Source organism: Ammospiza caudacuta, chromosome 5 (genome assembly GCF_027887145.1).
Source record: "Ammospiza caudacuta isolate bAmmCau1 chromosome 5, bAmmCau1.pri, whole genome shotgun sequence".
NCBI classification, from domain to species: domain Eukaryota; kingdom Metazoa; phylum Chordata; class Aves; order Passeriformes; family Passerellidae; genus Ammospiza; species Ammospiza caudacuta.
In genome coordinates, this window is record NC_080597.1 from 21614892 (window position 1) to 21627609 (window position 12718).

Here is a 12718-nt window from a genome sequence, read left to right on the forward strand (position 1 = left end):
GGAGACTGGTAAGGTACTGTTTACTATCAGTTGGCAAGCTGCGCACACAATCCCAATGTAATACAGCATCCTTCTTCACCTTACCAATGCTGCCGCTCTCTCCGGCTCCTGGAGCCGAAGAAGCGGCTTCTTCGCGCAAAGACGATTGTACCGGTCACAGTGCTCTCTTAGCGCGGCTTCTGCCGAAAGAAGCCCGGGAGCGGCTCTTAGCTCCGGAGAGCATCGTACCTTCGTCTTTAGCGTCTTTTGTGGTCTACATCTTAGCAAAAAGCTTTTCCACTACGTCTGGCAAGGAGAAAGTGTGCCAGCACAGAAAACAACTCCCATCGTGTTCTACCGTTGCACGGAGGTCTGCCAAGTGCTTGGCATGAAGAAAAGAAAAGTAGTCCAAAACAGCTTCCAATCGAATATTCATGTGATTGGAAAAGTCAGGAGAGTGGTAAGGTACTGTTTTCTATCAGTTGGCAAGCTGCGCACACAATCCCAATGTAATACAGCATCCTTCTTCACATTTCCGAAGCTGCCGCTCCCTCCGGTTCCTGGAGCCGAAGAAGCGGCTTCTTCGCGCAAAGACGATTGTACTGCTCACAGTGCTCTCTTAGCGCGGCTTCTGCCGAAAGAAGCCCGGGAGCGGCTCTTAGCTCCGGAGAGCATCGTACCTTCGTCTTTAGCGTCTTTTGTGGTCTACATCTTAGCAAAAAGCTTTTCCACTACGTCTGGCAAGGAAAACCTGCGCCAGCACAGAAAACATCTCCCATCGTGTTCTGGACGTTGCACGGAGGTCTGCAAGTGTTTGGCATGAAGAAAAGAAAAGTTGTCCAAAACAGCTTCCAATCGAATATTCATGTGATTGGAAAAGTCAGGAGAGTGGTAAGGTACTGTTTTCTATCACTTGGCAAGCTGCGCACACAATCCCAGTGTTGTACAGCATCCTTCTTCACCTTTCCGATGCTGCCGCTATCTCGGGCTCCTGGAGCCGAAGAAGCGGCTTCTTCGCGCAAAGACGATTGTACCGGTCACAGTGCTCTCTTAGCGCGGCTTCTGCCGAAAGAAGCCCGGGAGCGGCTCTTAGCTCCGGAGAGCATCGTACCTTCGTCTTTAGCGTCTTTTGTGGTCTACATCTTAGCAGAAAGCTTTTCCACTATGTCGGCAAGGAAAACCTGCGCCAGCACAGAAAACATCTCCCATCGTGTTCTGGACGTTGCACGGAGGTCTGCCAAGTGTTTGACAAGAAGAGAAGAAAAGTTGTCCAAAACAGCTTCCAATCGAATATTCATGTGATTGGAAAAGTCAGGAGAGTGCAAAGGTACTGTTTTCTATCAGTTGGCAAGCTGCGCACACAATCCCAGTGTAATACAGCATCCTTCTTCACCTTTCCGAAGCTGCCGCTCTCTCCGGCTCCTGGAGCCGAAGAAGCGGCTTCTTCGCGCAAAGACGATTGTACCGGTCACAGTGCTCTCTTAGCGCGGCTTCTGCCGAAAGAAGCCCGGGAGCGGCTCTTAGCTCCGGAGAGCATCGTACCTTCGTCTTTAGCGTCTTTTGTGGTCTACATCTTAGCAAAAATCTTTTCCACTACGTCTGGCAAGGAGAAAGTGTGCCAGCACAGAAAACATCTCCCATCGTGTTCTAACGTTGCACGGAGGTCTGCCAAGTGTTTGACAAGAAGAGAAGAAAAGTTGTCCAAAACAGCTTCCAATCGAATATTCATGTGATTGGAAAAGTCAGGAGAGTGGTAAGGTACTGTTTTCTATCACTTGGCAAGCTGCGCACACAATCCCAGTGTTGTACAGCATCCTTCTTCACATTTCCGAAGCTGCCGCTCTCTCCGGCTCCTGGAGCCGAAGAAGCGGCTTCTTCGCGCAAAGACGATTGTACCGGTCACAGTGCTCTCTTAGCGCGGCTTCTGCCGAAAGAAGCCCGGGAGCGGCTCTTAGCTCCGGAGAGCATCGTACCTTCGTCTTTAGCGTCTTTTGTGGTCTACATCTTAGCAAAAAGCTTTTCCACTACGTCTGGCAAGGAGAAAGTGTGCCAACACAGAAAACATCTCCCATCGTGTTCTAACGTTGCACGGAGGTCTGCCAAAAGCTTGGCATGAAGAAAAGAAAAGTTGTCCAAAAGAGCTTCCAATGGAATATTCATGTGATTGGAAAAGTCAGGAGAGTGGTAAGGTACTGTTTTCTATCACTTGGCAAGCTGCGCACACAATCCCAGTGTTGTACAGCATCCTTCTTCACCTTTCCGAAGCTGCCGCTCTCTCCGGCTCCTGGAGCCGAAGAAGCGGCTTCTTCGTGCAAAGACGATTGTACCGGTCACAGTGTTCTCTTAGCGCGGCTTCTGCCGAAAGAAGCCCGGGAGCGGCTCTTAGCTCCGGAGAGCATCGTACCTTCGTCTTTAGCGTCTTTTGTGGTCTACATCTTAGCAAAAAGCTTTTCCACTATGTCTGGCAAGGAGGAAGTGTGCCAGCACAGAAAACATCTCCCATCGTGTTCTAACGTTGCACGGATGTCTGCCAAGTGCTTGGCATGAAGAAAAGAAAAGTTGTCCAAAACAGCTTCCAATCGAATATTCATGTGATTGGAAAAGTCAGGAGAGTGGTAAGGTACTGTTTACTATCAGTTGGCAAGCTGCGCACACAATCCCAATGTAATACAGCATCCTTCTTCACCTTTCCGATGCTGCCGCTCTCTCCGGCTCCTGGAGCCGAAGAAGCGGCTTCTTCGCGCAGAGACGATTGTACCGGTCACAGTGCTCTCTTAGCGCGGCTTCTGCCGAAAGAAGCCCGGGAGCGGCTCTTAGCTCCGGAGAGCATCGTACCTTCGTCTTTAGCGTCTTTTGTGGTCTACATCTTAGCAAAAAGCTTTTCCACTACGTCTGGGAAGGAGAAAGTGTGCCAGCACAGAAAACAACTCCCATCGTGTTCTACCGTTGCACGGAGGTCTGCCAAGTGCTTGGCATGAAGAAAAGAAAAGTTGTCCAAAACAGCTTCCAATTGAATATTCATGTGATTGGAAAAGTCAGGAGAGTGGTAAGGTACTGTTTTCTATCAGTTGGCAAGCTGCGCACACAATCCCAGTGTTGTACAGCATCCTTCTTCACCTTTCCGAAGCTGCCGCTCTCTCCGGCTCCTGGAGCCGAAGAAGCGGCTTCTTCGCGCAAAGACGATTGTACCGGTCACAGTGCTCTCTTAGCGCGGCTTCTGCCGAAAGAAGCCCGGGAGCGGCTCTTAGCTCCGGAGAGCATCGTACCTTCGTCTTTAGCGTCTTTTGTGGTCTACATCTTAGCAAAAAGCTTTTCCACTACGTCTGGCAAGGAGAAAGTGTGCCAGCACAGAAAACATCTCCCATCGTGTTCTAACGTTGCACGGAGGTCTGCCAAGTGCTTGGCATGAAGAAAAGAAAAGTTGTCCAAAAGAGCTTCCAATCGAATATTCATGTGATTGGAAAAGTCAGGAGAGTGGTAAGGTACTGTTTTCTATCACTTGGCAAGCTGCGCACACAATCCCAGTGTTGTACAGTATCCTTCTTCACCTTTCCGAAGCTGCCGCTCTCTCCGGCTCCTGGAGCCGAAGAAGCGGCTTCTTCGTGCAAAGACGATTGTACCGGTCACAGTGTTCTCTTAGCGCGGCTTCTGCCGAAAGAAGCCCGGGAGCGGCTCTTAGCTCCGGAGAGCATCGTACCTTCGTCTTTAGCGTCTTTTGTGGTCTACATCTTAGCAAAAAGCTTTTCCACTATGTCTGGCAAGGAAAACCTGCGCCAACACAGAAAACATCTCCCATTGTGTTCTAACGTTGCACGGATGTCTGCCAAGTGCTTGGCATGAAGAAAAGAAAAGTTGTCCAAAAGAGCTTCCAATCGAATATTCATGTGATTGGAAAAGTCAGGAGAGTGGTAAGGTACTGTTTTCTATCAGTTGGCAAGCTGCGCACACAATCCCAATGGAATACAGCATCCTTCTTCACCTTACCAATGCAGCCGCTCTCTCCGGCTCCTGGAGCCGAAGAAGCGGCTTCTTCGCGCAAAGACGATTGTACCGGTCACAGTGCTCTCTTAGCGCGGCTTCTGCCGAAAGAAGCCCGGGAGCGGCTCTTAGCTCCGGAGAGCATCGTACCTTCGTCTTTAGCGTCTTTTGTGGTCTACATCTTAGCAAAAAGCTTTTCCACTACGTCTGGCAAGGAGAAAGTGTGCCAGCACAGAAAACATCTCCCATCGTGTTCTAACGTTGCACGGAGGTCTGCCAAGTGTTTGACAAGAAGAGAAGAAAAGTTGTCCAAAAGAGCTTCCAATCGAATATTCATGTGATTGGAAAAGTCAGGAGAGTGGTAAGGTACTGTTTTCTATCAGTTGGCAAGCTGCGCACACAATCCCAGTGCAATACAGCATCCTTCTTCACCTTTCCGAAGTTGCCGCTCTCTCCGGCTCCTGGAGCCGAAGAAGCGGCTTCTTCGCGCAAAGACGATTGTACCGGTCACAGTGCTCTCTTAGCGCGGCTTCTGCCGAAAGAAGCCCGGGAGCGGCTCTTAGCTCCGGAGAGCATCGTACCTTCGTCTTTAGCGTCTTTTGTGGTCTACATCTTAGCAGAAAGCTTTTCCACTATGTCTGGCAAGGAGAAAGTGTGCCAGCACAGAAAACATCTCCCATCGTGTTCTGGACGTTGCACGGAGGTCTGCCAAGTGCTTGGCATGAAGAAAAGAAAAGTTGTCCAAAAGAGCTTCCAATGGAATATTCATGTGATTGGAAAAGTCAGGAGAGTGGTAAGGTACTGTTTTCTATCAGTTGGCAAGCTGCGCACACAATCCCAATGTAATACAGCATCCTTCTTCACCTTTCCGAAGCTGCCGCTCTCTTGGGCTCCTGGAGCCGAAGAAGCGGCTTCTTCGCGCAAAGACGATTGTACCGGTCACAGTGCTCTCTTAGCGCGGCTTCTGCCGAAAGAAGCCCGGGAGCGGCTCTTAGCTCCGGAGAGCATCGTACCTTCATCTTTAGCGTCTTTTGTGGTCTACATCTTAGCAAAAAGCTTTTCCACTATGTCTGGCAAGGCGAAAGTGTGCCAGCACAGAAAACATCTCCCATCGTGTTCTACCGTTGCACGGATGTCTGCCAAGTGCTTGGCATGAAGAAAAGAAAAGTTGTCCAAAACAGCTTCCAATCGAATATTCATGTGATTGGAAAAGTCAGGAGAGTGGTAAGGTACTGTTTACTATCAGTTGGCAAGCTGCGCACACAATCCCAATGTAATACAGCATCCTTCTTCACCTTTCCGATGCTGCCGCTCTCTCCGGCTCCTGGAGCCGAAGAAGCGGCTTCTTCGCGCAAAGACGATTGCACCGGTCACAGTGTTCTCTTAGCGCGGCTTCTGCCGAAAGAAGCCCGGGAGCGGCTCTTAGCTCCGGAGAGCATCGTACCTTCGTCTTTAGCGTCTTTTGTGGTCTACATCTTAGCAAAAAGCTTTTCCACTATGTCTGGCAAGGCGAAAGTGTGCCAGCACAGAAAACATCTCCCATCGTGTTCTACCGTTGCACGGAGGTCTGCCAAGTGCTTGGCATGAAGAAAAGAAAAGTTGTCCAAAACAGCTTCCAATTGAATATTCATGTGATTGGAAAAGTCAGGAGAGTGGTAAGGTACTGTTTTCTATCAGTTGGCAAGCTGCGCACACAATCCCAATGTAATACAGCATTCTTCTTCACCTTTCCGAAGCTGCCGCTCCCTCCGGATCTTGGAGCCGAAGAAGCGGCTTCTTCGCGCAAAGACGATTGTACCGGTCACAGTGCTCTCTTAGCGCGGCTTCTGCCGAAAGAAGCCCGGGAGCGGCTCTTAGCTCCGGAGAGCATCGTACCTTCGTCTTTAGCGTCTTTTGTGGTCTACATCTTAGCAAAAAGCTTTTCCACTACGTCTGGCAAGGAGAAAGTGTGCCAGCACAGAAAACATCTCCCATCGTGTTCTACCGTTGCACGGAGGTCTGCCAAGTGCTTGGCATGAAGAAAAGAAAAGTTGTCCAAAACAGCTTCCAATTGAATATTCATGTGATTGGAAAAGTCAGGAGAGTGGTAAGGTACTGTTTTCTATCAGTTGGCAAGCTGCGCACACAATCCCAGTGTTGTACAGCATCCTTCTTCACCTTTCCGATGCTGCCGCTCTCTCCGGCTCCTGGAGCCGAAGAAGCGGCTTCTTCGCGCAAAGACGATTGTACCGGTCACAGTGCTCTCTTAGCGCGGCTTCTGCCGAAAGAAGCCCGGGAGCGGCTCTTAGCTCCGGAGAGCATCGTACCTTCGTCTTTAGCGTCTTTTGTGGTCTACATCTTAGCAAAAAGCTTTTCCACTACGTCTGGCAAGGAGAAAGTGTGCCAGCACAGAAAACATCTCCCATCGTGTTCTGGACGTTGCACGGAGGTCTGCAAGTGTTGGGCATGAAGAAAAGAAAAGCTGTCCAAGAGAGCTTCCAATCGAATATTCATGTGATTGGAAAAGTCAGGAGAGTGGTAAGGTACTGTTTTCTATCAGTTGGCAAGCTGCGCACACAATCCCAGTGCAATACAGCATCCTTCTTCACCTTTCTGAAGCTGCCGCTCTCTCCGGCTCCTGGAGCCGAAGAAGCGGCTTCTTCGCGCAAAGACGATTGTACCGGTCACAGTGCTCTCTTAGCGCGGCTTCTGCCGAAAGAAGCCCGGGAGCGGCTCTTAGCTCCGGAGAGCATCGTACCTTCGTCTTTAGCGTCTTTTGTGGTCTACATCTTAGCAAAAAGCTTTTCCACTACGTCTGGCAAGGAGAAAGTGTGCCAGCACAGAAAACAACTCCCATCGTGTTCTACCGTTGCACGGAGGTCTGCCAAGTGCTTGGCATGAAGAAAAGAAAAGTTGTCCAAAACAGCTTCCAATTGAATATTCATGTGATTGGAAAAGTCAGGAGAGTGGTAAGGTACTGTTTTCTATCAGTTGGCAAGCTGCACACACAATCCCACTGTAATACAGCATCCTTCTTCACCTTTCTGAAGCTGCCGCTCTCTCCGGCTCCTGGAGCCGAAGAAGCGGCTTCTTCGCGCAAAGACGATTGTACCGGTCACAGTGCTCTCTTAGCGCGGCTTCTGCCGAAAGAAGCCCGGGAGCGGCTCTTAGCTCCGGAGAGCATCGTACCTTCGTCTTTAGCGTCTTTTGTGGTCTACATCTTAGCAAAAAGCTTTTCCACTACGTCTGGCAAGGAGAAAGTGTGCCAGCACAGAAAACATCTCCCATCGTGTTCTAACGTTGCACGGAGGTCTGCCAAGTGCTTGGCATGAAGAGAAGAAAAGTTGTCCAAAACAGCTTCCAATCGAATATTCATGTGATTGGAAAAGTCAGGAGACTGGTAAGGTACTGTTTACTATCAGTTGGCAAGCTGCGCACACAATCCCAATGTAATACAGCATCCTTCTTCACCTTACCAATGCTGCCGCTCTCTCCGGCTCCTGGAGCCGAAGAAGCGGCTTCTTCGCGCAAAGACGATTGTACCGGTCACAGTGCTCTCTTAGCGCGGCTTCTGCCGAAAGAAGCCCGGGAGCGGCTCTTAGCTCCGGAGAGCATCGTACCTTCGTCTTTAGCGTCTTTTGTGGTCTACATCTTAGCAAAAAGCTTTTCCACTACGTCTGGCAAGGAGAAAGTGTGCCAGCACAGAAAACAACTCCCATCGTGTTCTACCGTTGCACGGAGGTCTGCCAAGTGCTTGGCATGAAGAAAAGAAAAGTAGTCCAAAACAGCTTCCAATCGAATATTCATGTGATTGGAAAAGTCAGGAGAGTGGTAAGGTACTGTTTTCTATCAGTTGGCAAGCTGCGCACACAATCCCAATGTAATACAGCATCCTTCTTCACATTTCCGAAGCTGCCGCTCCCTCCGGTTCCTGGAGCCGAAGAAGCGGCTTCTTCGCGCAAAGACGATTGTACTGCTCACAGTGCTCTCTTAGCGCGGCTTCTGCCGAAAGAAGCCCGGGAGCGGCTCTTAGCTCCGGAGAGCATCGTACCTTCGTCTTTAGCGTCTTTTGTGGTCTACATCTTAGCAAAAAGCTTTTCCACTACGTCTGGCAAGGAAAACCTGCGCCAGCACAGAAAACATCTCCCATCGTGTTCTGGACGTTGCACGGAGGTCTGCAAGTGTTTGGCATGAAGAAAAGAAAAGTTGTCCAAAACAGCTTCCAATCGAATATTCATGTGATTGGAAAAGTCAGGAGAGTGGTAAGGTACTGTTTTCTATCACTTGGCAAGCTGCGCACACAATCCCAGTGTTGTACAGCATCCTTCTTCACCTTTCCGATGCTGCCGCTATCTCGGGCTCCTGGAGCCGAAGAAGCGGCTTCTTCGCGCAAAGACGATTGTACCGGTCACAGTGCTCTCTTAGCGCGGCTTCTGCCGAAAGAAGCCCGGGAGCGGCTCTTAGCTCCGGAGAGCATCGTACCTTCGTCTTTAGCGTCTTTTGTGGTCTACATCTTAGCAGAAAGCTTTTCCACTATGTCGGCAAGGAAAACCTGCGCCAGCACAGAAAACATCTCCCATCGTGTTCTGGACGTTGCACGGAGGTCTGCCAAGTGTTTGACAAGAAGAGAAGAAAAGTTGTCCAAAACAGCTTCCAATCGAATATTCATGTGATTGGAAAAGTCAGGAGAGTGCAAAGGTACTGTTTTCTATCAGTTGGCAAGCTGCGCACACAATCCCAGTGTAATACAGCATCCTTCTTCACCTTTCCGAAGCTGCCGCTCTCTCCGGCTCCTGGAGCCGAAGAAGCGGCTTCTTCGCGCAAAGACGATTGTACCGGTCACAGTGCTCTCTTAGCGCGGCTTCTGCCGAAAGAAGCCCGGGAGCGGCTCTTAGCTCCGGAGAGCATCGTACCTTCGTCTTTAGCGTCTTTTGTGGTCTACATCTTAGCAAAAATCTTTTCCACTACGTCTGGCAAGGAGAAAGTGTGCCAGCACAGAAAACATCTCCCATCGTGTTCTAACGTTGCACGGAGGTCTGCCAAGTGTTTGACAAGAAGAGAAGAAAAGTTGTCCAAAACAGCTTCCAATCGAATATTCATGTGATTGGAAAAGTCAGGAGAGTGGTAAGGTACTGTTTTCTATCACTTGGCAAGCTGCGCACACAATCCCAGTGTTGTACAGCATCCTTCTTCACATTTCCGAAGCTGCCGCTCTCTCCGGCTCCTGGAGCCGAAGAAGCGGCTTCTTCGCGCAAAGACGATTGTACCGGTCACAGTGCTCTCTTAGCGCGGCTTCTGCCGAAAGAAGCCCGGGAGCGGCTCTTAGCTCCGGAGAGCATCGTACCTTCGTCTTTAGCGTCTTTTGTGGTCTACATCTTAGCAAAAAGCTTTTCCACTACGTCTGGCAAGGAGAAAGTGTGCCAACACAGAAAACATCTCCCATCGTGTTCTAACGTTGCACGGAGGTCTGCCAAAAGCTTGGCATGAAGAAAAGAAAAGTTGTCCAAAAGAGCTTCCAATGGAATATTCATGTGATTGGAAAAGTCAGGAGAGTGGTAAGGTACTGTTTTCTATCACTTGGCAAGCTGCGCACACAATCCCAGTGTTGTACAGCATCCTTCTTCACCTTTCCGAAGCTGCCGCTCTCTCCGGCTCCTGGAGCCGAAGAAGCGGCTTCTTCGTGCAAAGACGATTGTACCGGTCACAGTGTTCTCTTAGCGCGGCTTCTGCCGAAAGAAGCCCGGGAGCGGCTCTTAGCTCCGGAGAGCATCGTACCTTCGTCTTTAGCGTCTTTTGTGGTCTACATCTTAGCAAAAAGCTTTTCCACTATGTCTGGCAAGGAGGAAGTGTGCCAGCACAGAAAACATCTCCCATCGTGTTCTAACGTTGCACGGATGTCTGCCAAGTGCTTGGCATGAAGAAAAGAAAAGTTGTCCAAAACAGCTTCCAATCGAATATTCATGTGATTGGAAAAGTCAGGAGAGTGGTAAGGTACTGTTTACTATCAGTTGGCAAGCTGCGCACACAATCCCAATGTAATACAGCATCCTTCTTCACCTTTCCGATGCTGCCGCTCTCTCCGGCTCCTGGAGCCGAAGAAGCGGCTTCTTCGCGCAGAGACGATTGTACCGGTCACAGTGCTCTCTTAGCGCGGCTTCTGCCGAAAGAAGCCCGGGAGCGGCTCTTAGCTCCGGAGAGCATCGTACCTTCGTCTTTAGCGTCTTTTGTGGTCTACATCTTAGCAAAAAGCTTTTCCACTACGTCTGGGAAGGAGAAAGTGTGCCAGCACAGAAAACAACTCCCATCGTGTTCTACCGTTGCACGGAGGTCTGCCAAGTGCTTGGCATGAAGAAAAGAAAAGTTGTCCAAAACAGCTTCCAATTGAATATTCATGTGATTGGAAAAGTCAGGAGAGTGGTAAGGTACTGTTTTCTATCAGTTGGCAAGCTGCGCACACAATCCCAGTGTTGTACAGCATCCTTCTTCACCTTTCCGAAGCTGCCGCTCTCTCCGGCTCCTGGAGCCGAAGAAGCGGCTTCTTCGCGCAAAGACGATTGTACCGGTCACAGTGCTCTCTTAGCGCGGCTTCTGCCGAAAGAAGCCCGGGAGCGGCTCTTAGCTCCGGAGAGCATCGTACCTTCGTCTTTAGCGTCTTTTGTGGTCTACATCTTAGCAAAAAGCTTTTCCACTACGTCTGGCAAGGAGAAAGTGTGCCAGCACAGAAAACATCTCCCATCGTGTTCTAACGTTGCACGGAGGTCTGCCAAGTGCTTGGCATGAAGAAAAGAAAAGTTGTCCAAAAGAGCTTCCAATCGAATATTCATGTGATTGGAAAAGTCAGGAGAGTGGTAAGGTACTGTTTTCTATCACTTGGCAAGCTGCGCACACAATCCCAGTGTTGTACAGTATCCTTCTTCACCTTTCCGAAGCTGCCGCTCTCTCCGGCTCCTGGAGCCGAAGAAGCGGCTTCTTCGTGCAAAGACGATTGTACCGGTCACAGTGTTCTCTTAGCGCGGCTTCTGCCGAAAGAAGCCCGGGAGCGGCTCTTAGCTCCGGAGAGCATCGTACCTTCGTCTTTAGCGTCTTTTGTGGTCTACATCTTAGCAAAAAGCTTTTCCACTATGTCTGGCAAGGAAAACCTGCGCCAACACAGAAAACATCTCCCATTGTGTTCTAACGTTGCACGGATGTCTGCCAAGTGCTTGGCATGAAGAAAAGAAAAGTTGTCCAAAAGAGCTTCCAATCGAATATTCATGTGATTGGAAAAGTCAGGAGAGTGGTAAGGTACTGTTTTCTATCAGTTGGCAAGCTGCGCACACAATCCCAGTGTTGTACAGCATCCTTCTTCACCTTTCCGAAGCTGCCGCTCTCTCCGGCTCCTGGAGCCGAAGAAGCGGCTTCTTCGCGCAAAGACGATTGTACCGGTCACAGTGCTCTCTTAGCGCGGCTTCTGCCGAAAGAAGCCCGGGAGCGGCTCTTAGCTCCGGAGAGCATCGTACCTTCGTCTTTAGCGTCTTTTGTGGTCTACATCTTAGCAAAAAGCTTTTCCACTACGTCTGGCAAGGAGAAAGTGTGCCAGCACAGAAAACATCTCCCATCGTGTTCTAACGTTGCACGGAGGTCTGCCAAGTGTTTGACAAGAAGAGAAGAAAAGTTGTCCAAAAGAGCTTCCAATCGAATATTCATGTGATTGGAAAAGTCAGGAGAGTGGTAAGGTACTGTTTTCTATCAGTTGGCAAGCTGCGCACACAATCCCAATGTAATACAGTATCCTTCTTCACCTTTCCGAAGCTGCCGCTCTCTCCGGCTCCTGGAGCCGAAGAAGCGGCTTCTTCGCGCAAAGACGATTGTACCGGTCACAGTGCTCTCTTAGCGCGGCTTCTGCCGAAAGAAGCCCGGGAGCGGCTCTTAGCTCCGGAGAGCATCGTACCTTCGTCTTTAGGGTCTTTTGTGGTCTACATCTTAGCAAAAAGCTTTTCCACTATGTCTGGTAAGGAAAACCTGCGCCAGCACAGAAAACATCTCCCATGGTGTTCTGGACGTTGCACGGAGGTCTGCCAAGTGTTTGACAAGAAGAGAAGAAAAGCTGTCCAAAAGAGCTTCCAATCGAATATTCATGTGATTGGAAAAGTCAGGAGAGTGGTAAGGTACTGTTTTCTATCAGTTGGCAAGCTGCGCACACAATCCCATTGTAATACAGCATCCTTCTTCACCTTTCCGAAGCTGCCGCTCTCTCCGCTCCTGGAGCCGAAGAAGCGGCTTCTTCGCGCAAAGACGATTGTACCGGTCACAGTGCTCTCTTAGCGCGGCTTCTGCCGAAAGAAGCCCGGGAGCGGCTCTTAGCTCCGGAGAGCATCGTACCTTCGTCTTTAGCGTCTTTTGTGGTCTACATCTTAGCAGAAAGCTTTTCCACTATGTCTGGCAAGGAGAACCTGCGCCAGCACAGAAAACATCTCCCATCGTGTTCTGGACGTTGCACGGAGGTCTGCCAAGTGTTTGACACGAAGAGAAAAAAAGTTGTCCAAAACAGCTTCCAATCGAATATTCATGTGATTGGAAAAGTCAGGAGAGTGGTAAGGTACTGTTTTCTATCAGTTGGCAAGCTGCGCACACAATCCCAGTGCAATACAGCATCCTTCTTCACCTTTCCGAAGTTGCCGCTCTCTCCGGCTCCTGGAGCCGAAGAAGCGGCTTCTTCGCGCAAAGACGATTGTACCGGTCACAGTGCTCTCTTAGCGCGGCTTCTGCCGAAAGAAGCCCGGGAGCGGCTCTTAGCTCCGGA